The sequence below is a fragment of the Talpa occidentalis genome, unplaced genomic scaffold (assembly GCF_014898055.3).
Source record: "Talpa occidentalis isolate TD23 unplaced genomic scaffold, MPIMG_talOcc4v2.1 talOcc4.13, whole genome shotgun sequence".
Lineage (NCBI taxonomy): Eukaryota > Metazoa > Chordata > Mammalia > Eulipotyphla > Talpidae > Talpa > Talpa occidentalis.
The window spans coordinates 10,057,670-10,082,726 of NW_023601322.1; the positions used below are offsets into that span (position 1 = coordinate 10,057,670).

At 42.6% G+C, this 25,057-nt stretch overlaps 1 protein-coding gene across 1 annotated transcript in view; it reads right to left on the minus strand.

Moving 5' to 3' along the window:
- Window positions 1–24,776, minus strand: part of CDH20 (cadherin 20) — a 198,081-nt gene extending 173,305 nt beyond the window's left edge. The window contains exon 1 of the mRNA XM_054694004.1: window positions 24,394–24,776. The gene's annotated coding sequence lies outside the window, so the exon portion shown is untranslated. The remainder of the gene's footprint in view (window positions 1–24,393) is intronic.
- Window positions 24,777–25,057: the final 281 nt, after the last annotated feature.

Here is a 25,057-nt window from a genome sequence, read left to right on the forward strand (position 1 = left end):
TCTTTTGCTCTCCTAACTTTTTGTGGGACAAATGAATATAAAGGAAAAACCTAAGCAAAAAAAAAAAATCTTTAGAAACTTTGAGCATAATGTTAAATCTTTGAGTTAGGAAAATTGAGTCTGCTGTTTCCTCTAAATGCTCTGCAAAATCGTTCATGGGGGATGCCAAAAAAAAAAAAAAAGAGAGAGAGAGAGAGAAAGAAAGATGAAATAGGAAAGTTACATTAAGGTCATTCACCATAGCTACCAAGTTTGAATCGGAAGCAAAAATCAGACTGTCAAGAATATTTGTATGAAAAGAGTTAGGGATTCGTCTGCCAGTGGAATGTGCAAATCTAATGTTTTAACTGGTTAATTGATAAAGTTTTCTAGAGATATTTGTGAGGAATCATTTGTTTGCTCTTGGACTTTTAAAAAAAGAAAGGCATCTGGGTTAATAACAGTCCCTAGAAGACAGAGTCACTCAGAAATTGTGTGAAAAAATGTGAATGAGAATGATTGTTCATTGGTCAAATATTATAATTTTAAGAGCAGAGGCTTACACGTGGTGGGGGAATCAAAAGTCTAGTGCATATACCAAATAATTGGAAATCATTTCCACAAAAACATTTTATGGCCAAGAAAATTATGTTGACAAAAACCAACTAAGTAATATGGAAATTTTAGAAAATATGGGATGTAATTTAAAAATTCAAATAGAATTCAGCAGCATTTTACCTTTACTCATTTCAGAGTCAAAGATGGGTGAGTGATTATACAGTGAAGAGAGAGCTTGAAAATTCAGGATAGGTCAGAAAAACTTAATCCATTCATTAGGTGAGCATCAGACTAGTCACTCAGCACATGCCCTGTGCTAGGCACTGTTCAAAATGCTGGATATAGCAGGGGAAACCTCATCCCTACGAAGTTATATTCTAATGGGGTAGACAATAGGCACATAAAGACAAAATACTTCAAATATCAGGAGATGCTATGTAGAAAACAAAATAACAACAAAAATGAAAATAGAAGAAAGCAAGCAACCAGACATGGGGTGTAGACAGTGTTTGCTAAAAGGATCAAATAAAGCCCCATGTATGAGTTGACATTTGTGCAGTCATTGGGGAAGAAAGGAGTTCAGGTAAAAGGAACTATCAATAATCACAGCAAGAGGCAGTAATGAGGAAGGGGTGTTTGAGGACAGGGAGGCTAGGGTGGCTGGAGAATGGAGTCCAAAGATTTGAAAGTAACGTAACCAAAAAAGCGCAACACTTGATTTTCTCAGGTTGCATTAGCCTTGTGCCATTGCTCTGAACGATGACAGGACGACCGCTGGGAGTGATTCTGGGGAACGTTGTTTTCCTCATTAAAAGTCACAGGCTCAGCTGGTATGGAATACATTTACCCTTTGTTGTTTCTCTATCTGGAATGCAGACATAGTGCCTGGAGCTAGTGCAGCCATTCTGCAGTCATGAGGACAAAAACCACATTCTAAGGACAACGAAGCAGGAAGCCAAAAAGAGAAATTGGCTCCTTAATGACTTCGTTGAACAGCTATGCTAGCTCTGTGCTCCCAACCACTCAACTTCTTGTTAATGAAAGAAAAAAAAAATCAACTCTTACTTATTAGGGGTAAAAAGTGCTTCACATCTTTTGCTTGGTTTACTGTTACAGTGTGTAAACTATTATCGTTGGGCTCTTAAATCATGTAGCTGAAAATGCAAATGGTCAGAGGCCAGATCATGTAGTAAAGGTGTTTGCATTTCATCCTGGTGGTGGCAGGAAGCCTTTAAAAGCTTTTGAGTCAAAGAGCAATATTTACTTTACTTGTGACATTATCAATTTGGAAGATCTATAATCTAGTTTATAATCTAGCTTATTCTGTCTACTGTCTAGCTTATTCTGTCTATAATCTAGTTTATAATCTAGCTTATTCTGTCTACTGTCTAGCTATTCTGTCTATAATCTAGTTTATAATCTAGCTTATTCTGTCTGCTGTATGTAAATTAGGCAAGAGTGAGGCAAGATGCAAGCAGAGAATGGTGAGAAACCTATTGCAAGAGATGATGTTCCTTTCATTTGTTTTATAGCAAATATTTTGGTATAGTTAAACCCTCAAAAATTAAATATTGTAATAGTATTAGCTAAGCTATTTGACAAGTTCCTATGTGAGAATATAGGATTAAGAGATAGTTTTTGTAGCAAATATTTTAAGGACTTGTCAGCAGTTCAGGGATACTTGAGTATCTCCTTTTAGCTCACAGATGTTTAAATGACGAGAGTTAATTAGTGGTTATGTACTCCCTGATCTAGCTTATCCTCACCATTGTAAATCTCTCTCCACCTTGTTTTTTCTTCTTCTTTTTTTTTTTTGTTTCTCTTGCTAGAGATCATTGAAACATTAGCCAGAGCTGCCAACCAAAGTAATTGAAGGCCACCTGCCTTAAGGGTCAGTGTAATAAAAAACTAGGGACTTAGAAAATTGATAAAATTTGGTTTCTTAACTCCCTGTGAATTGTTATTAGCTTGGGAAATAAAACGAAGACAAAAATAAAATGATAATGTATATTCATCTTGCAAATTAAGGATTAGAAAGTTGTATTTCCCTATGTATTTAAGTTGCAGAGGAAAACAATAATTTCTCAAGAGATAATATGCCCTTCATTTTGGTATTATAACTATAGGTTAAAAATATTTTTGTTAAAATGATATTGCATTTATAAATGCCTAATTATAAATATCTGGTTTCAAAAGTGAGGAAAAAGTGGTCTCATTGAAAAAAAAATGTTGAAAATATAAGTAAAATAATACAAATATATAGTGCCCTAAAGATGTCCTAAAAGTAGATGGTGGGTGTGTACACACGCTACACATTGTAGAAATCTAAAAAATAAATGACAACCCCAGAAAGAGTTTAATTATAATTGAAAACAGTAGTTTCAGTGTATACGAGGAGCCTTAACCAGTCCCTTCTAAAACCTACATCTAACAATCCAGAATTTTAAAGATGGCGAACTCTTGGATTCAAGTTTGTCCTGGTAGACTTTGAAGGGGGGGGGGTCATTCCTCATTTTTGCCCATGTCACCACTCAGACCAAGGTGGCTTGCTGAATGGATGAGGAAACAAGTACAGGGAGTCAGAAGGACTTGGCCACCTTCCAGGATGAGGTAGATGTGGAGCCTAAACTGGGTCCCTTTCCTCTGATTTTAGTCAAATATTTTTTATCTCTGTCCTTTAATCTTATGCTGTGACCTTTATCTGACTTAACTACATCAATTTATGGAATGTTTGTCTATTTTTTTACCCAAATTTATTTTTATTTCTATACATAAAATCTATAAAACCAGACTTCCACATAATTTTTATTTTACTTTTATGTGGTTTTGTCAGCCTTACATCATCTTCATTTTTAAAGCATCTGGGCTTATTCTTTTCTTTTTTTAATTCAGGCCCATGTTCTGTGGTTTTAGAAGGTTTTTGTTGGCCCTTTTGCCATAGGTGGATAACAAGTAATATTTAATTATTACTGGAAGCTGTAGATTTCTTCCACTGTCATGTGTTACATAAAATTTATATAACTGAGTAACATTTCCAAACAAAATTGACACCTATGGTTTTTCCTTTTGCTTGAATTTTAAATGGAATCTCAATCATTGTCAGCTTGTCACATATGAGACAGATATTTTTATGAACCTCTGGAGGCTTTATATTACAATAAAGAAGATAATATTGATATATTCAAAATTTTGTAAATTCATTTATTTTGCTCATGTTTATCTAATATAGCCATAAATTTTATTTTGATTTGTTTTTGTTCTGAAAAACAATGTGATTTGGTTCATGTATTGAATGCTAGAATAGTAAGATGATTTGAACTTCAGTAAAATACTTTGCTTCTCATGTATTAAATAGAGTAATATGGTCTGAAATTAGATAAGATTTAGTCAGCATATTAACAGGTTTTTGAATACTAGCTCAGTTTAATCTGTGGAAGTTCTGGAGTGATGGAGCAGTCATTCAGCTGGGTGAAGCTTCCATCCATTCTGGTTAGCCTCGGACAGCCCCAGTTAATACTTGTGTCTCAGCATAATTTTTAATAGCACTCCATTTCACTCTGAAAAGTGCCCTGGTTTGGATGACAAATTATACAGTCACCCAATTTATAGACAACATTTTTATCAACAACTAATGTAAAGTCAGGAGGCTATAAAATGTATTGGTAACTCAAGCCTAGGATAGGATAGCATAAAACATGCCAGAATTAAAATTACGGATGGGATCAAAAAGAAAAGAGAAAGTGTAATAGGGTTTAGTAGGAGGGTGGATTGTTTTCACACCCCCAGAGTAATTGCCTGGGTACTATATGAAGTTTAGCTTAAAAGCTGTTCATTTAAAAAAGACCTGGGGATTTTAATCAGTCATAGGGTTGCATGCTGTTTGCTACAGTGTATGTGGCTCATCACACAGCAAGGAAGGTAGTGGTTTGTGTTGGAACAGTGTCTAGACTTTCGTGCTCTTGAGCAGAACTGTCTGCAATGATGGAACGTTCCATATCTGTACTGTCCAGCATAGTAGTTACCAGCCCCATGTCGCAGCTACTGAGCACTGGAAGGGTGGCTAGTGAGGATGAGGAACTGAAGATGTAATTTTATTTAACTTTCATTAATGTGAGCTTTTAAAATTGAATAGCCACATGTGATGAGTAGTTTCTATAGGACAGTGTAGGTCAAGATCAAGAGTGGTGGGCCTCCCCTGGTGGCGCAGCGGTTGAGTGCTGGGCTGCGAGGCTGCCCGCAGCCTCTGCAGCGCCGGTTCGTTCCCTGGCTGCTGGTGAGGGTCCCACACACACAAAAAAAGATCAAAAGTGGTCTCAGTGGGGGTTGGGGCTGACCACTTGGGGAGTGGTGGTTGAAGGACTTTTAATAGATTATATGCATCGGAGGGACCAAATGTTCAAAGTACTGTGGTTGGCACTCTAGGGCACTGAAAGGTGGGACTGCTGATGCAGTTGCAGATCTTATAATGTCCAGGAGAAACCAACAGAACAGAAGTAGATAAATCGTTAGTGCCAGTGTTACAATATAAAGTCCATTTTCTGGGACTCTAGGAAGGAGGAAGTAAATACCAACCTATGGATTTGAGGTTTTGTAGAAGAGGTGGTTCTTGAAGAGGTGTCAGCTTTAGAGAGAGAAAGATGAGCATGCAAAAAGGTCCAGACTGAGAAGTATCAGGACAGAGAGAAGGAAGTGTCCTGGTGGATGTCGTGCAAAAGGGAACACGCCGGGAGAGAGGCGTGCTTGGAAGCTAATGCCACTCTATAACTTTGGCTTTGGGGGCTCTCCCTGGTGGTCTAGGGTTTAAGTCTCAGCACTATCACCACCATGGCCCGAGTTCAATCCCCAGCCAGGGAGCTACCCACATGGTGCACAGACCTTTCCTGTCTCGCCCACTGCTTCCCTCAGCAGTGTATTTCAGTAGATCCGCCTGTTCTGCTCCCCACTCTGTCTCTAATGAATCCTCTCATCCCTTCCCCGCACCTCTGCCTTATACCCCAGTTCATCTATGCAAAAATAAATTTAAAAAATATAAATAAAAACCTTTGGCTTTGTTCTGTAGGCAAGTGAATGCTTGTAAACTGGAAATGGATGGAGCAGACACCACATTGGGAGCACACATCTGGGCATGTAGCCATGGAGCAGAGATCATGGGTTGCAGATGAAGTTGACTCCAGTGGAGGATGACTACCCTACCCTGCCACCTTTCTGTAAGTACTGGAAGAACTTTTAGAGCAAAAAGGATAAGGATTATTCTGTGTAGCAGTAAAGGACCAAAATAGGGTGGCAAATGCATGGAAGCAGATTTTGGATCAATAAAATGAGTAAATTTCTGGTAATGAGAGCATCTGTGAGTAGAACAGACACTTAGGAAAATGATTAAGCCCTTGGCTACCCAAGGATTTGTGCTGGGCTATTATAGGGAAGAATCCAGCTGGTTTCCAGATTTTGCGATTTCAAGGATTAGTCAAAACAGAGAAAGGGAGGAGTTTGAGTTGCTAACTTTTAATTTTGCCAAGTTAGAATATTAAACATCCCCTTCAACCTTATCTTCTAGTATAATCACTATTTAAAATGAGACAGGGTGTTGTAACAATACCTTCCCACAAAACAGGAAGGACATAATTTTAAAAGAAAGAATTACCCTTTCTCAAGAAAAGAGAGTGGTCACACTGATTTCACCCTCACATCCCTCCCTCTTGCCACATTCACTCACACCCCCATATGTGTGCTGTGCTTCTCTGAGAACTACCTGTCCTCCTTCTTATCTGTAGCCCAGCCAATGCTAATAAGCAATACTATTTAAGGGGAAATAATAACTAGTATTTGTTTAACTTTATCGGTAAAGTTAAAGTAGGTAGGTAGCTAAGGTGCTCCAGCAGCTAAGGTAGTTATTATTTCTTTCATTTCGATGCTGAAAGTGTCATTGTTGAAACAGTATCATCATAAGCTCCCAGGAATCTGACAGAAGTTACAGAAGTGGGTCCGGGTCCAGATGATGTAATAACTAGTACAAGTGTCATTTATAAGCCTCCAGAAATAGAAAAAAAGAGAAATACCGGCCACAAATAGTTATCATCAAGAGCAAAACTCCCCATTTCTTTATTATCATAAATCGTGCAGCTTCATTGATGCATATTTTATCACAGAACTCTTGCCATATGTGATCTGAAGTTTCTGAGCACATCCCCAGGGACAACAGTCACTGATATAGATAATCAAGGATTCCTTTTATGTCCCTCTGAACACTGACACTGCTCAGATTGAAATTAGCATCTTTTACAATGAAATGCCAGTTACTGTCACAAACAGACATGACAGCTGGGGAGAACCCTGTTTACCCAGTTATTTTTTGCATCTTTGGTTCATTATTGTTTATTAAGATGTGTACTACAAATTCCTGAATGAAGAGACATTGCGTTGAGTGTCTGTGTGAGCTGTCTTTGAATAGAGGCAAAGAGAAGCTGATCTCGTGCTCTCAAATGGGTGAGGAGTGATGAAGGTCAAAGATGAAAAAAATCATTCTAATAAGGCATCTGCTTGACACTATCATTGTTCATTCTCTCAAAGCATGTCTTTCTGATATGGCTTTTACTCTCTCTCCTAGTCTGAAACATAACTTTCCACTGTAGAACCATTTTGAGAGGAGCTTTATAACCTGCACTCGACAAGTGTTGAGTAATTACTCGTGAAGATGCTTCTACTTGGTACTTCAAGACATAGGTAGTCACGGCATCAATCATGTGACACAGGAAACAGGAGTGTGTTTAAAGGAAAGATGGCAAATTATGTGACCAGAGTCACACAGCGTGTCCGTAGATTTAGACATTCCAAACCCACTGCTTTTTAAACTGCCCCTGCCACCTCAAATCATTTTTAAAATTCAATCTTGCAGGTTTTTTTTTTTTAATTGGCGAGAGGTAGTCAAAGCTGAGCACATATTCCCTATCTACTTTTTCTGATGTTTGAAGTTACCATTTATTGTGTGTTCCCTATGGGTCAGGGCAAGTGCAGAATATTTGTATAGACAATAAAATGTGATGCTTTTAAGATCAAGATCATTACTCCCAGTTTTGATATGAGTGAACTTTCTTAGAGAGATGAAGTAAGTTGACTAGGAATGTAAGTTACTTGCTCAGGGAGAGTCAGGAACACCGATTTAATACCAACCAAATTCTGGAAGCTGTTGATTAAAACCTCAACTAATGTTGTGGGCGCTAATCCTTGGCAGGGAGAGTGGTGCTCAATTCCACAGAAAGCCATCGGTTCTGGCCAGAACCCATGGATCCAGTGTGTGATCCTGGGACCAGGGCGACACCTGTACTCAGATTGTCTGATTCCTGAGACAGTGCACTTGGCTGTGTTGTGTCTCTTGAGATTTGCTAAGGAGTTTGCAAATTCCATCTTGTAGCTAAAGTGGATTTGCTGACAATCATTTGGTGTTCTCCCACCCCCGTTGTCCATCCCCAGTGACACCAAAGCAGGTGAGTTCACCTGAGCACCAAGATGCTTTCTGCTAAATTAGAAAAGGTTGTGCTGTGTCAGAGACTGGCCAGGTGAAGGGATCCTGCTTCCCCTTCCTGGGCACACAGGAAAAGTACATTTGCCAGTTTCCTTGGATGTTAGTGTGGGGCCATGTGGCAGGGTCTGGTAGAAGTGATACTCGCCATTACATTACTAAGAAACATTCTGAAAGATCTTCCGCACTTTCTGTCTTTGCTCCTCTGCTGACTTCCAGCACAGCTTTCTGCCCTTAGGGGAGGTAGAGCCACATGAAGGAAGCAGCTTGAATTTCTGAGTCAGTGCTGAGAGGAAATACACCCAGAAGGACCACCTGACATGATGTGGAACTGTGATGTGAGCAAAAAACAGGCTACCTGGTGTTTTTGTTATAGCAGCCGGCAGACACTATACTATTTACAGTAATGACCGTGAGCCCTCATAATGCACTCTTTTGCTTTACACCACATAACAAGCTTCTGTTGTTTCTCTGGGTTAAGGGAGAAAGAAGGCTTGCTTGGTTTCACCCTCCATCTGCATAATGATCTTGACATAACAACTCTAGACCCTTGGGAGTTTAGGCCTAGGACCAAGCAGTGAGTCACAGAAGTATAGTCTTGTCAGAAATGGGACTGTCCTGCTAGGGAATGGAGACTTGGAGACCAGAAACAATTTCATGCTAGATATTTAACAAAAATGTTAAGGGCCAGAACATAAAGCAGTAGAATAGAGAAAAGCCTAGATACTTTGGGTGTTTCTAGAGAATAGGCAGCAACAGACATAGCAAAACATGAAACGCAGTGGCCACCTAAGCAGTACAGAGAGACTTTGGCAGGTGGAGAGTGGGGGGGCATTGTATTATACTGGGGCGTTGTATTATACAATACAGTACAACACTGTATTGTACTGGCAAGAACAGTGGCACCAGGTCCAAGAATTCAGTCTCAGGTTCCTCAACTACTGGGAAATTCACTTAAACCAGTGGATTCAGCATACAGTGATTCCCTAGGGCTTAACTCAATCTAAATGTGACAAATACATTACCTAATAAGTTTTATTGGTTGAAATATCAGTGTTGTGGACTGAATGTTCCCTCAAATTCACACAGTAAATTCCTATGCTCTAATGTGACTGTATTTGGAGTAAGGGCATAATTAAGGTAAAATGAGGCCGTAATCTGGTAGGATTAGTGGCTTTAGAAGAAGAGAAAGAGATACCAGTGTGTATCTGCTCTACTCAGTCTCTCTCCCCCCCCCCCGCCCCGCTCTCTTTTTCTCTGTGCCTGCTAAATAAAAATGGCCATCTGGACCCCAAGGAGACAGCTCTCATGAGACTTTGCTTTTGGACTGCTTGCCACACCTGACTAGATCACTCACGAGAGCTCCCCACACGTTGCTTTGAGACTTCAGTCTCTAGATCTGAGAGCATATAAATTTCTGATGTTTCTGCCACCCGCTCTGTGCTGTTTTGTTTGGGCAGCTGGAACAGACTATCCCACCTTTGCCCTCACTCACTAGTCATCCATTTAAACCTTCAGCTCATGTTGGTTTGTGGAAATGAAACCAAATTACACTGTGGCAAGCTGCTATGTGAGATTGATCAAAACAGCCCACTCTGATATTGTTTACCTTTCTTTTCTTTTATCACATGCATGTGGCCATGTAGGAGTTTGGATAGCACTCGGGCCTAATTTGGGATGTTGCTGCAGTTGCTTTTTTCGTCTTGGTTTGTAGAGATATGGCTTGAATGAATATGTTCTAATTCTCCCTGCAGAACCTGTAGGTGCTGAATCTGTAGATAAACCACGGAACAATAATTGTCACTGTACTGTGCAGGAGTGAATCTTTAAAAAGCGCCCGCTAACAACAGTGAAAAGGGCATGCTTCCTTACACGGCAAAAACAGTCTGGAGTCACTATGGACTCTGTAGGAGACATTCATTAACAACTCAGCCTCCTTCGAAATGAGCCTATTTCCTGAAGGTCTCATATTCATACATCTCAACTGGGAAGACATATTCAGAGAACCACTGTGTTTTAGGTTCAACTTGTAAATGATGACTGCAGACTGCTAATGCTTCATGAGTTTCTCAGGGAAAAGTACTGATCTCCAGAACCAGGGTCCCTGTGCATTTTGGACTTGGGTTGGATTTGCTGGGAGGAAGCAGATGGTGAAAACTGAACAGAGATTTTTTAGCCAGGAGGGCATAGACATTTGCCAAAATGGCACCTGGTGCTGGGATTCAGAGACGGGAACCCTGGTTAGTTGTTCTGGTAATTCTGACATTTCTCACAGCCACTCCCAGAGTCTTTAGTCTTCCACCCTTACAGCACAGCCCACATGCAGTCTAAAAATACATTTACCTTCCCCAACATGCCACAAAGCTACTCCTAGACTCCAAGGAATAAACATAGAATGTAGCTCCGCAAATTTTTTAAAAAGCTGAACATGTGTTCTCTTTTGCACACGTTTCTGTTTTTCTGGTCCCTTCCATTGCCCTTCCTCACTTTCCTTTCCTTCTGTCTCTGCTCTCATTGCACTCCGGCCCCTTGCTTCTCACCTTCAAGCCCCTCTGTTCCTAAAATGGCAATAACACTGTGGAGCTCATCATCCTGTGCACATCAGCCGCGGAGCTGACAATTGTGCGGATGCACAGCATTCCTGGTATCGAGCCAGCACAGAGGGATTTTCAGGGGTGTCATAAAACACCAGGCCATTGGTTTCCATGCACCCCCACATTTAGGATGAGGGAGGAAATCTGCACCACAGAAAAGGCGCACACCCAGGCTCTGCTTTGAGGGTGTTAAGACTGAATTGTGGGGAGAAAGAGAATATCCAACTGAGACAACCACCATGGCTGGCGAAGACACCACCAAGCAAGGGGCACGGAGAGAAGTGAGGTTGTGGAGAACACCAGAGCCTTCAGGGCTGGGCAGAGAAATCCATGGCTGATTGTTTGAGGTCTCAACCAAGGAGAAAAGTTTTGAACCTTCTTTGGGGAAGAATGAATCAGAGACAGTTCTCAAGAGATGTGGCTTCCTCAAGAAATGGGAATGAAACGAGATGGGCTGTTAACAGAAACAGTTAAGAGTGGAAGAGCAAAGAAAGGGGCATTTTTTTTTTTTTTTGCATGTAAAGTCCATATTTTCAATTCAAAATGTGTGTTGAGATCTAACGCATTTCAGTGGACCAAAGAAATGCAGTATGAAATCCCTGTAGCCGGGAGAAGGGCTATTGGCAGTTGACTCTGAAAACTTGAGACAGCGCATGGGGAACTATTTTGCAAAGGCAAGGAAGGCTCTGTACACCCAGGAGGTATCTTTTTTGCTGTAGTCATCAACTAATGAAACTATATTTGGGTTCTTTAATTGCCTAGAATCCTGGAGGAAGGACAACTGATAATAATTGGCAAAAATACATCATGAGTTTTAAGAAAACATTAGCAACATGTCCATCTGAAAAGGAAGAAGAGTATTTATGAATTTCTCAGTCCTTACAAAGCTACATAGGAAGTTTTTGCTCCTGTTATATTGGGAAAACTTTAGATGAACCTATAGGGAGACCATGTGAGGAGAGGATAGAGCAGAGATAAAACATAATTTGGGCTGCAAGGAAAATCATTATTTCACGTTAATTGACAGCATCGCATCTCCTTAATTATAGTTTTGTTGACAGCCATTCGCTTTATATGCATAGAATCCTTTGGAAACAATTCATATTCCAACTTGGCTTTATAACAGAAAAATGTTTCACAGAGATGGTGATTTTGCTTTTGTGTTTGTGTTTTGTGATAGGCTTGGGGTTGTGTTACTGGGGGAAAACACTGCTGGGTTAACCCTCTCCACACTTCCTCCCATGTTTGCCCTTCAGCCCACACATCTATAAAATCACAGAAACTCTAAGGGAACAGAAAGCAAAAACGAGAATATAACGATGAATCATCATGTTACCTGGTGTCCCCAGTAGAAAGCAGCCCCAGCTCTGGTCTGGAGCCTGCAGCCCACCAGCACCCAGGAGAAGTGTGGACGAGCTAAGCTTGGCAGGTAGTGGGGAGAACAAGAGACAGTTCCAAGCCTGCATTTGGGCTTCACTTATAAAACATCCATATCTTTTTTTTAAAAAACTGAATTCCTAGATCCCTGGGCTTACCTGTGCTCAAGTTCATGGCCTAAACTAGTTCCCTAGGCAAATATAGATGATTTTGGATCATTTTCAATTTCACGTAATTCTGACCTCTTCTGTTCTTCTAATTAGTGGTGATAATGATCATGGAATTAAACTATGTGATTAACCTCTTACCTGCCTAGATTTCCTTTTTTAACTGAGCCTCAGAGAGAAATGTGTGTGTCAAACTTGCATTTTACTTTAGTATTTTTGTGTTCCTTGAGAAATTCTACTTATACTCATAAATAAAGAATACTTGTCAGAAGCTATGCTTTTCAATTTTTTAAAAAACAATTTTTTTCTGGGCTCCTTCCATAAATTGTTTATTCTTCAATATGGCTGTGACTTTTCAATGCAGTTACTTATTTTTGATGCCTTCAATTTGGCTTAAATATTTCTTTTACCCAGAGCCAAATGTGAAAGGTTTCTTTATCTCAGAGATGCAAGAGCTTTCTTTGGTATCTCCTATAGACCATCCTGTGGGGTTAGGGTGGGGGAGGGAAGGTTAACAGATCTCTTTAAGTTAAAGAAGCTATAAATCATAACAGAAAGAACTTCTAATAATCATGTGGTTCTTCTCTATCCTTAAGATGATTTAGATCATGCCTTAGTGGTCATTCTTTTTCTCCCCTATAGATCACTTATTCCTGCCCCAGTTGCTCAGATCCCTTAGCCAAGGACTTCTAAAGGCATCATGCCTTGAGGTCAGTTATACTTTTCAGAACAATGAATGAGATTAGAGATTGAATCAGTGGCTTTTGACATTGATTCAAGGAGCTGGGAAGTGCAGGGTAGAGGTGCTGGAAGCTGCCCTTCTCTGGAACATTCCTCAATATGCATAGGATATTTTTTTCTCGAGTCAGTTCCTATTTATCTATTCGAATCCCCCAAGTAACCTCTCTGATCCTACATTCTGGGTAGCTTATATATTGTCAAAAACTCGCTTTCATGGTTTCACAGTCTATTCCATGTTCTTCCAGTTGTAGTGATGTTCATTTAAGAGCCGTCTTCGTCCTTGATATAGAGTATTTCCCACCATGAAACACATAGAGGACACTCTTTTCATATGGATTTCCCCCAACAGAATAATGTAAAAACCTAGGTGGACATCCGTGAATAAGACATCAGTGTGCTAATCTCCATTTCACTTCACAAAGTCATTATAAACATTCTTCATGCCAATATCTGACATGGTGGAATGGCACCCCGATGGGTAAACTCTATGGTAAGAGCCTTAACCTCTTATTTCAGGTGTGTGCCTGGGAAGACTTTGCGTGTACAGCCCAAGGCTTCTCCTTTAACAGCAGATGACCCCAATCATGGACACATGAAGAGCAGACTTTTCCTCGCCCATGCAAACCACAGAGTCCAGCAAAACAGCTGCCCTCCACGTAGCTGCCAAGATGCCATTTTAAGTTTTATGATAAGTCTGGACCCCCTGTTACAACTGCCTACATGCTTTTCAAGAATGAGAAATGCAGGAACAACTCATCCCTAAGTTGTCCTAAGCCAATGTTGACCCATGTTTTAAGACTAGCGCTGATGACTGTCTGGAATGGTGGCAGCGGGAAGCAGCACAGCTGAAGAATAGGATGCCACTCGATTTCCTTTACAAAGCTGAAGTTCTTTTCAAAAATATCAGTTTCAGAGAGGCTGACTCATGTGCTCTCTAGCTTAGAGCTTTTCAGTGTCATTTGGGCACTAAAACAATAAAGGCAGAAAAAGTCGTTTTAGAAGTCGGATTGGTTTTATGAAATATCCAACAAGCTAATCATAGGATAGAAGATAATCCAACAAGATACTCATGATCAGAAGAGAGCACATTCTCTAATGATGCTATTATCTAAAAAAAAAAAACTTGACCATTCCAATTTCTTGCATTTGTGGAAATGAAAGTTATCCATCTTATTTTCACACTAGCACTTTCAAGCCTGGAGGCCTGGGTTCTGATTCTCTAATTTACAGAACAGTGTCTGAAATGCCATTACCAATCTTTCTTCTATAGACATTTTTAAAAAACCCTAAAAGCCTTATCCTGCTCATTTGCTTAAAGTTGACTCATAGCAATTTGCACTCTTTGAAGGGAACAACATCGTGGATAATAGAAAACAGCAAATAATTTTTAAATTGAATTCTTTTAGCCTTTGGAAGATGGTTTAGGTATTTGCATTTAAATAGCCATATGTCTCAAACTTTAGAAATTGCCAACATTTCAAACAAAATAGTGCATCCTACTGAAGGGATGAGGTGATGTACTGTCATCGTTATGAAACAGACATAACTTTGGATTGAATCAGGTGCAAGTAGTAGGGCTGGGATTACTAGCTGTGTGATGTGGGCCAGAATTCTTAGCATCTCTGTGACTCAGTTTCCTTAGTTATAAGATGGCTCCCAGTTCCTACTTCATGGGGGCTTCTAAGGAATAAATGGGAGCATGCTAGGGACATGTCTTACACAGTGTTTGGCACAAGGGAGTAATTCTTATTTTATATGTCATATTGTAAGATTTTCCTGCTTATTCTATTTATTTCTATGATTCTGAATATGTGAATTGGAGAAAACACAGATCTTTCTTTTATGAACAGAATTACACAGAACAGTTTAAATGGTCAATAACAGTTGATAAGGATAAGTTCATGTACAGTGAGGGCTAGGAAACACTCAGGCATCTCCTGCACATTCCTTCAGCTGATGTTTGGGTTCAGACTCCTGTAGGCCTGTCATCTGCATGTCCTCTGATAACAGAGTTCACTGTGCCCCCAGAACCCTGCTCCATGTGGGACAATCCATCATCAGGAAGCCACCATTATTCTGAAGTAAAATGGGCTTCTCTGTAGTCTCCCTTCAGGAGCCCTGGTTCTGTTCTCCATGGAAATGCAGAATACATTTAATTTGTATTTCACATGAGGCTAATCCAGATATTTGAACATGGCTATTATTGTTCTAAGTATTTTCTATGTCAGATCGGCCATTTTGAAGATCATCAACCATTTCTGTCCTCTGAAAGGCATGTGGTTGGGCTGTGGAGTAGCTATTTCTTCTTTAATTTTTCTTTAATTCAAATAGGTATGGAGTAATGAGTGGAGCAATGAGGATAGCTCAGGTGGCTATCAATAGGCCTGAGTTTGAGTCCCAGCTCTGCCTTTTTTTTATCTGAGAGAGACCTTGGGCATGCTGCTCAACCTTGTGTTAAATTTCATCCTGTTAGAGTCAGCCTATTCTACCAGCAATTTTGATTCTATTCCTTCACTTAATGGATTATTTATCCCTTTTGGTTTCATTCATTTTATAAATATGATCATCAAACTGTCATGTGCACATCCATGTCACTAACACAAATTGTAATATGTTTCATGTTCAAACAGAAGCCTATTAAGAGAACATTGAAAACCTGTCCTAGGCAAACCATGCTTTGATCCATTCATGAAGGAAGCAGTTGTGAGCCCTCACAGTTCAAGGCACAGTGTTTGTTTCAGGGCATGTGAAGATGAGAAGAGAGTTTTCAACCCTGTCTAGGTGTAGAGGAGTATCTACTAATAGACTTTTGGGGACATTAAGCCTTTGGGCTTAAATTTTTTCCCCAACCAGTGTGCCAATCTTTGTTGATCCAAAGATGTAATCCTAGCAATCTCTTGATCACCCAATTTGAGTCCCAAAGGAAATGAGTTTAGTAGAAAAGACCTGATATTAATGAAGGTGTGTTGGCATATAATGCCACTAGTGAAGGCATATTCATTTTTTTCTTCCAAACTTTTGTCTACTATTTTTCACAAATCATATAAAATGTGGCTAACACAACTACAAGAATTATCTATATTACTATTTGAAAAATACATGACCTAATCTTAAATTGAACATGGGTCCTTTGATCAGCAATGCATGGCAGTGGTTCTGCATCAGGGGTAATTTTGCTTGCCAGGGGGCATGTGGCAATGTCTGGAGATATTCTTGGCTGTCACAATGGGAAGGATTCTACTGGCCTCTAATGGGTAGAGGCTGAGGCTGTGACTGAACATCCTACAATGCACAGGACAGCTTCCCTCTCCCCCATCCAATAAAGAAGTAAGAATTATCTGGCCCCAAATGTCAGAAGTGCAGAGGTTAGGAAGCTCTGCCCTGGGGATGCAGTATCATGACATGGTAAGGACTACAGACCTGAGAGTGGAGGTACTCGATTTGAAATCTGCCTTCAGTCACCACTTAACCATGTGCCTCAGTTACTGCATCTGCAAAATGGCCATGATAAAAATCCTTGGCTTCACAAGGAGGGCTAATGAGGTAATGCATGTGAACCACTTAGCACAGTGGCTGGCAAAGAGCCAAGGGCTAAACAAATGGTGGTTATCTTTATTGCTCTCTCTGCTTTCACCCTGAATGCTCCCCGTTTTAATCGGCATCAAGTGAACCATATAGATGTAGCCAAAGAGATGGATAGCACTTCCATATCATGAAGAAATCTGTTGTTTTTCTGTGTTTTAAAGAAACAACCCTGAGCAATTTGATGTCACAATGTTTGCCAGCCCTGTGAATGGGATGATAGCCTGTGTGCTTAGCTGCCTGAAGTATTCCACTGAGCTGCTGAACTGCCAAATGGATTAATTTTTTAATGACTACTCAAGGATTTTATTTTCAAATATAAGTATGCCTCACATTTTTAGACTGACATAAATGTTCCCACTATTCTGGAGATGAGAGCACAGGCTAAGGATAAAGGTAGATGCAGCTATAATCCTTGAGAACCGGCATGGTAATGAAGATGTCCTTTGATTGCTAGACACTATTTGCTTTAAATACAATTTGTAGTGATATTAATCATAGCATAAAAATGTCTTTTAATATTTATTTATAAGATGAGCATCCTTGGGAGTGCTTGCCAGTTTGTGCAAAGTGTGGGCACAGATTTAGATTCTTATTTAATATCCAAAAAAAGCTTACAAGACACATGCTCTCAAGTGTGGCTTCTTTTTTCAATGATGTGATGACGGTGCCTTTGCAAATTCATACTCCAGATGAGGCCTCGGATGCAGGGATCCAAGGGATTTGAAAGGATGGCTATTGGAACTTGAGTTGTTTCTTGCTTTAGGAACTAAAGATAAGGGGATCTTTGGGCCTGTGTGACTAGACACAGAGACCACTGCACTGTCCAGGGGTCGACCCCAACCTTAATAGGTGGCAGGTAGGTGATGCTGCCCATCATACAGGTCTTTTCAAAACATTTACAGAGAAGATCTAAGATGAAAAAACTGTTGACTTCATCTGTTTTGATACTCTTATCTCAGTGCTAATAATCTTTCCAATTAAAAGGCATGAATTTGGTTGCCTTTCAAAATGACTTCTAAATGAAATTCCTTCAGCCAATTTCTAATTAAACTGCTAAATGAAATTACTTCTGTTGCTTTTAAAAAAGATGGTACATTCATTGATTATTCATCATGGGTACAAATTAGTCTCATATTAGGTCTCTTAAGGGGCTCAAAGACATTGACTTCATAAAATGAGACAAAGTGATAATGAGTATAATATAAAATGTACATTATTCCTACAGATAAATACTATGTGTAATTGCTCTAACCACACGTATTTATAAAATCATCTAAAATACTTATGATCAGGTGCACAGATAAAATGTCTATCCAATCACTTACATCACTTACTATTTAATAAGCTGTATTTTAATTCACTGGTAGAAAATGAAATCAAAGTTTGGTCCGGTCCAGAGGTATCAGCTACAGAACAAGAAAGCTGCACAGCACATCTTTCCAAGCTATTTTGACCACAACCTTAACTCTAATCTTAGTAAACAACTCTCTCTGGGAACAAGGGCTAATTGAATCTTCATGCTAATTCTATCTCAGTTTTCTCTTGACTATGAGCTCCCGACGATGCCAACATTTTACACTGTATACTATTCTCTAGGAAAGCACTAAGACCACCTTGTTCATTCAACGAAGGTCAGACTTGAACGCAAAAACAACCAGGCTAATTGATTTACCCACAGATAATTTAGTTCCTTATGAGCACCTGTTTTGGTGAAGGGTTCATGTAGCTTGTTTGAGTTATAAATCAGGTAGAGGAGCAGGTAAGTGTAAGTGTCCACAGTGATTTTAGTGTGAGGCATTAAGGGTTAGGGTCCTGTGCTCCTCCTCAGTGTTGAAGTAGCCCAGTCAGGCTTGGCCATGGGCTGTGTGTCCAGCAGATTTCTATGACAACCAGATGTAGTCATTGCTGTGGCATGAAATTATTATTTTATTAATTACCCCTTAATTAGTTGATACAGCAGAGAACATGCAGTCATTGAGTCATAATTGGTCTGACTAATACTCAGTACTTAAAGGATGGAATCTGTGCGACGACTTGTGAATAATAACCATTTGGTCAAGTGCCATCTTTATTAGGAGGTGATGCTGTGCATTTTAACAATGTATATGTGTATATGCATAAACACATTCAATATTTAGTTAAAACTCAATAAAAGTGAAAGCCTCTGATGTTTTTCTACTTTCCTACCTCCCTCATGCCCACACCGGAATTTGCTACTAATTATTACTACTGGTCACCGAATATCTTGTAAGCATAAAGAGTTAAAGCTAACAGGGACCACTTGGGTAACTGATTTAAACTACAAGCTCATCTAGCTTGGAAATTCCATTAATTCAATTTTCTTTTTTTTATTAAATTATTTATTATTTTTTAATTTTAGTTTAATTTTTGCACAGGGCTGGGGTGTAGCCAGAGGTGCAGGGGGTGAGAGGATTCACCAGAAACAGAGTGGGGAGCAGAACAGGCAGATGTACTGAAATACACTGCTGAGGGGAGCAGCGGGTGAGATAGGAGAGGTCTGCTGTGCCATATGTGGGTCAGCTGCCTGGCCGGGGATCGAACTCAGGCCACGGCGGTGACAGCACTGAGACTTAACCACTAGGCCACTTGGGAGGCCCAGTTTTATTTTTCTTATAAAAATCTAATCAACACATATCTACTGAGATCTACTATGTGTCAGTGCCAGCTAGAAGCGATATAACTTTAAGGGAGCACCTCTTCTTTACAAGGTACCTCTTTACTTTTAACCGATTATGGCGTTAGTTAGAAGAGGCTTTAAACTCTTTTTTATGGTTACCAGTTTGTTAGAAAAGGATGTTATAAAGGATTCAAATGACCAGCTAGGAGGGAGATATGTGTAGGGCAATATGTGGGGGAAGGGACAAGAGTTTCCACGCCTCTCAAGCACTGTCAGACTAACCTTATAAATAGCAAGGATACTCCAGTTCCAGGGATCCCAGTGCATGGACTTTGACATTTGTGCTTTGCTTGGTGTTTGACATGATCCAACTTTACTGCTCTGCAGTAAGACGTGAGTAGGACTGTTAAAACTTTACGTTGCATATTTTTAAAAGCTCTAACATTCTATGACTTCCCTTACTTTATTATTGTAGTTATTCACTGATGTATTTCCATAGTACGTGTTCTCTCCTTTATGATTCCTTAAACTTAAAAATTACATCTACCTTGAGGGGGATTGGACCATTTTTATTTTAGATTGCACTTGAGTCATGTGTTGAGTTGAATATTCTTAGGGTTCTAAAATTAAGTTAATCCATATGTAATTAGAAACTTTCTTAACTAGACGGTCCTGGTTAGTGGGAGATTGGCAGTTTATTCTGAAAAACTTTTTAGCAAGCCACGAATAGCAAGTAAATGAGAAAAGGGCTAAGTTTCTCTTTAAAATGGGTTGTTGCCATAATTTGTGTGGCAATATGATTTTTCTATTTTTAATTGCTATAGACAGTACATTTACTAAAGTAGAATCTTGTCTTCTGAAAGCTAGATAGTTCCATAATTTGGTGCCACTTACCCTTTTTAAATACTTCAGTGAGTAGCCTGCCTTCGTAATCCCTTTTAATTCATGACGGATAAAAGAAGCTAAAGGTTAGTAAAGATAGTTTGGTACTTCTTCAACAAATTGAGGCAAAATGAACATCTTGGAAAAACTAAGCATTTCTCTTTATGAGGCTTTATGACCTTATGTAATTTATTATGCTTTCTTTATAATAGAGTGCTTTTATTCCCAGAACAATTATACTTAACACTGACACTTAAAGATGTCTCTTCTTTAATTCAAATAGGGAGACTGTTGCTCCATATTCCAGGTCAATATCAGAATTCAGGGAGGGTTTGGACCTAATGAACACATGGTTCTCCCCCCTACCCCCTACCAGACACCATGTACATAATGCTCCCCACAGGCCCTTATGCACCCCTTCATTTGCATAAGTCATTTCAGAGAGAATTTATGGCAGTACCATCTATTAGTAAATGACAGAAAGGCACAGTCTCCTGCCTATAATAACTTTAGATGCTCAGCTGCTTTCAAACCACCTTTATCACTTAAAAGACATTTTCGTTTGTCTTCAGGTAAGTATGAAAATCCAGAGGAGGCTATTTCTTCTATTAATGTAAAAGATTCATCACCAGGCAGTTTGTTTCACAATGGAAAATATTTAAGTGTCAATAAATGGAATATTTACTTCTTAAACCTTATATGACAGTGAATAAAGGATTGGAGAGCCACAGAAATCTGCTGGCATTTGCATCTGTTTTGATTGAAGTGACTCTGAGGTTTATACCTAAATTAAATATTAGCTAATACCAGGATCACCTAATGTATTCATTCCTGCTATAGTTTCCTGGGCTGTTTGAGAAGATGAGAAATGTTCTCTCTGTGCAGAGTAGAACCTGGTTGTTTGGGGGTGGGGGCTGGGAGAGGGAAGACAAGGGGGCATAGCAGCGATGGGTCTTAGGTCTCCTATGCACCCAGTGTTCCAGGGATAATAATATGCTTCACAAAAAACCAAAAACTAACCAGGATCTCCAAAGTCTCATGAAAATGAAACAAGTGAAGATAAAAGTGACGTGTTACTTTTCTTTTTCTCCTTGGCTCTTATTTTCGCTGCTCTGCACCACCAGATCAGAATGAACAATTAACTGTCTAATTATTCTGGTCACACCAGCCCACAATGAAATCTTTATTCCGTGTTTACAGCAATCTTTGGCAGAGGCTGTCTTGCTGTTTCTAAACTAAGAAGAACTGCCCTTTGGCGCCTCTCGGCATCAGCTGCCTTGGTTTCAGCTTTGGATGCCAATAATCAGACTTCTTTTTCTTCCCAAGTGGACACTTTTTTTTAGGGTGAAAAGACCTATTCTCATCACCCCCCCATATATTCTGGCTGATTTATGTTCTAGCTCCTGCAGCTCTTCCTTCCGTATCTCTTTACATTTTTCCTCTCTCCATAGAACACCACCAGGCAAAACCCCATTTTAAGTCCAAAATTGTAAAAAATGCTTCACCAAACAGTGCTCACCACTATGAGGGAGGGAAAAAATACAGCTACTGGTTTATGGGTAGAGGGAAGTCAAGGAAATCCCTCCTGCTTTTCTAAACTGCTCATTTTCTAGCTCAAAAGGCATTCAATAACTTCTCCACCAGGGGAAAACATATCCACTTTTCAGTGGCTCTCTTGATTACTTCCAACTATTTACTTAAATTCGCCAACAGCTGCATGTCTTTGAGAAGCTTCAGAACTTGGGGAATATTTACAAGCATATAAGGGACCCGAGGAGTAACGTCTGAATCTCTTTGAAATGGCGAGGGGAGAGGATTGCATGCACAGGCAGGGACAGAGAAGTTAACACCAATTTAAAGAGGAAGGCATTCCCTTTGCCAACGGGAGGGTGAAGTCACCTTCCTTCACCCTCTTTGGAGCATCTGCGGGGGTCACCTTCCTGAATCTGAGGACAGACAATAATCAGTCCTGGGTCTGTGGCCCTGCGCCGCTCAACCGTTTATTCCAGAACACTTGCCTGCGCTACAAGGATGATGGCATCTTTCTCCCCATTTCAGTCTCTGAACCCAACGTGATGGTTCCCCGAACAGCCCTTCAATTTCTCCTCTCAGCCCCCAGCACTTACTCCATTCACGTTGCCTTTCCTGGGAGAACTGGGTCATAAAATTTTACAGGGGAAAAAGGTAGAAGGGGGCGTTTCAGTAGTATAAACACTGATTAAATTCCCGGGCAACTCTCCCCAAATGAAAGATAATTTTTCTATAAGTATGCACAAGAATGTCAAGAATGCTAAGTCATTTTTATGTTTGTACTTTCCTTTTCCATTTTAATTTTACGCTGCCACATGGCACACATGCTAAAAATGTATCTCCTTAACCTGCAGGGTAGCAAAGTTTTTGCAAAACAGGAAAATCGCGTATCTTGTAGACTGTCCTTTCCCGGGATGTGCAAAGCATCTTTTTGGATACAAAATTAGATCATCTCCTGACAACTGTCACATTAGCAAGGCATGGCTACTCGTGCATTGGCAAGTGGGGAAAGCCAGAAGCTCTGGGAAGGAAAGGTCACGCCAAAGTCAGTGGCAACAGCCTCCGCAGACTCTGGGAGCTTGGTTCCAATTCCTAATAGTTCCCACTTGCTCTTCATCTGTCCCTCTTTTTTTCCCCCGCTGGCAGGAAGGATGTGGCCAGCGAGGAGGCTTGACCTCATCTCCTCTACCCGGCTTACTCTAACACCCTGGTCCCCTGCACTCCTGGCCTGCTCTCTGCGTCATCATCTGGCCAAGTCTCTGCCCAGGAGGAGCTCTGGGGGGCCAAGCCAGGAGCAGGCAAGCGCAGGTGCCCTTGTGGCTGCCTCCGGTGCTGAGAACCTCAGTCTGCCCCTGCCAGGTAGCCTGCCCAGTGGGGCTGCTGGGGTGGCTGGAAAAGGGAAACACGAGGCAGGAAAGGAAAAAGCTGGGCCAAGTGTGGAGCTGCAGATTGGCCATGTGTCCAGGTTCCAGAGCCAGAGAGGCTGAGGAAGGCGAGGGTTTAGGAATAGGGGGGTCGTGGCCAGCCTTGTGCAAGAATGTTACAGTTATGCCTTCTCACTATTTTTGTTGTTCTTAGGTTGAGTTAATTCCCTAGCCGTGCCCCCGACACCGCACCAGCTCTGAGGGCTAATTGCCCTCGGTGGAGAGACACACCAGAGACCAGAGGGAGTTAGGGGACATTTTATTCGGGGAGGAGCAGACCCCGGTTTCCTGGCGACCTAGATCAACCTGAAGATAAAAATCCTTCCTGGATTTCGTGCCAATAGCAACAGCAGCAAAAGGAGTAATAATAATGGCGATCATGATGGCACAGTAAACTCCCAACCTACCAGGCGACCAACCCCCACCCCCAGCACTCCTGCCCCCACCGTGTTCGTTGCCAACCCTCTTGCTCTGCCGAGTCTGAGGAGGGAAAAAAAAAAAACAAAACAAAACCTCGGGCGCTGCCTCCGGGCTGCCCTCCAGGTCCAGCCCCCACTCCCGCCTCCAGGTGGAAGCCAGGCGAGGCGCCGGCTCCAGCATCAGGGCCGCCGCAGCCCCCCTGTTGTTAGGGGCAGGTCGGGACTGCGCGGTGGCGTGTCCTTCACAAACCTGCAACTTTCACCCCGTCTGACCCCCGAGCCGCCCCCTCACGCCCGGACTACAGCAACTCCAGCCAGCAAAGCCCAAACAGCCCGCGCGCGAGTCCCAGCTCTCCCGGGGGCGGGCAGGTCCGGGGGACCGGGCACCCGGGGGCTGGCGCGTCCGGCAGGTGGCGGGGACAGGAGGTCCCCACCCCGCTCTCCTCCCACGGCGGCCGAACTGGGGGCGCCGCGCCGCGTCAGGCGCGAGCCGGACCCGCCCCGCCGGCGCCCGCGCCCCCCGCGCCCCCGGGCTGGGGTCCCCTCCGCGCGCGCGCCCCTGCGCGGGGCCCGCGGCCGGCCCTCTCCCCTCGGCGGCCGGAGGGAGGCGCCGAAGCCCCGGGGCCAGCGCGCGCGAAGCCGCCGCCGAGCGCCCCCGCGAGCCGGAGCCGGAGCCGGAGCCGGAGCCCGAGCCGCGCTCCTGGGTCCTGGTCCCAAACCCGCGGCGCCGGAGCTCTGTCCTCCGCCGGCCCCGCTGCGCCCCAGCAACCCCGCCCGGGCACCTCTTCACCTCCCTCCCCCCGCCCCCCAAAGTCCGAGGAAGTCCAACTCCGGCCCGCCCGCGGGTGGCCGCGGCGGCGGCCGGTGGCCCGGGGAGCGCGCGCTGCGCCCGGGGCGGCTTCCAGGGGCCGGCGGTCCCCGCGCTCCTCGCCTCCCCGGCCGGGCACCGACGCGCGGGGCTGCGCCCGAGCGCCCCGCTTTACCTGGCACGGCGGCGACTCTCCGGGGACGGCGATCCAGACTTCTGCGGGGCGGCGTCCAGCTCACATCACTGCCTCCCCCGCCGGGAGGCCGGTGTCCCGCGGGCTCCCCGCGCCCCCGCTCGCGCCGCGCCCCCGCCCCCCACCCCCCGGCCCCCGCTGTCGAAAGTGTCACCGCTTTTCTGCCTTCGGATCTTTCGCAAAGTCTCGGCGCGGCCGGAGGAGTTGGCGGCGGTGCCAGGCGCGCCAGCCCCGCCGATGCCCGTGCCCGTCCTCGCGCGCTCGGCCGGGCCGGGGAGAAGAGGCGCCGGGTCGCGGTCACCGGGCCCCCAGCGCAGCGCGCGGCCCGCGTCCCCGCCCGCTCGCCCGCCCCAGCCCGAGTGGCTGCCGCCCGCCTGCGCCGCGGGTCCTCGTGCCCCCGCTCATGAATATTCCGACAGAGGCTAATGCCGTGGAAGTAAATTGAATTAGCCAATTGGTGCCAGGAATGTGCGCTCCTGCCTTCGGAGGAGCTGTCTGGAGCCCCAGCAGATGAGAGCAATTAGCGTCCGGTTGGCACCCTGTGGTTTCCACCAGCGAGGGGCAAAATGGGTTAATTCTTTAAATGCAGTTTAGATACCACATTTAAATGTTTAAACTCCTCTGTTGGCTGAGAGAGAAAGGAAAT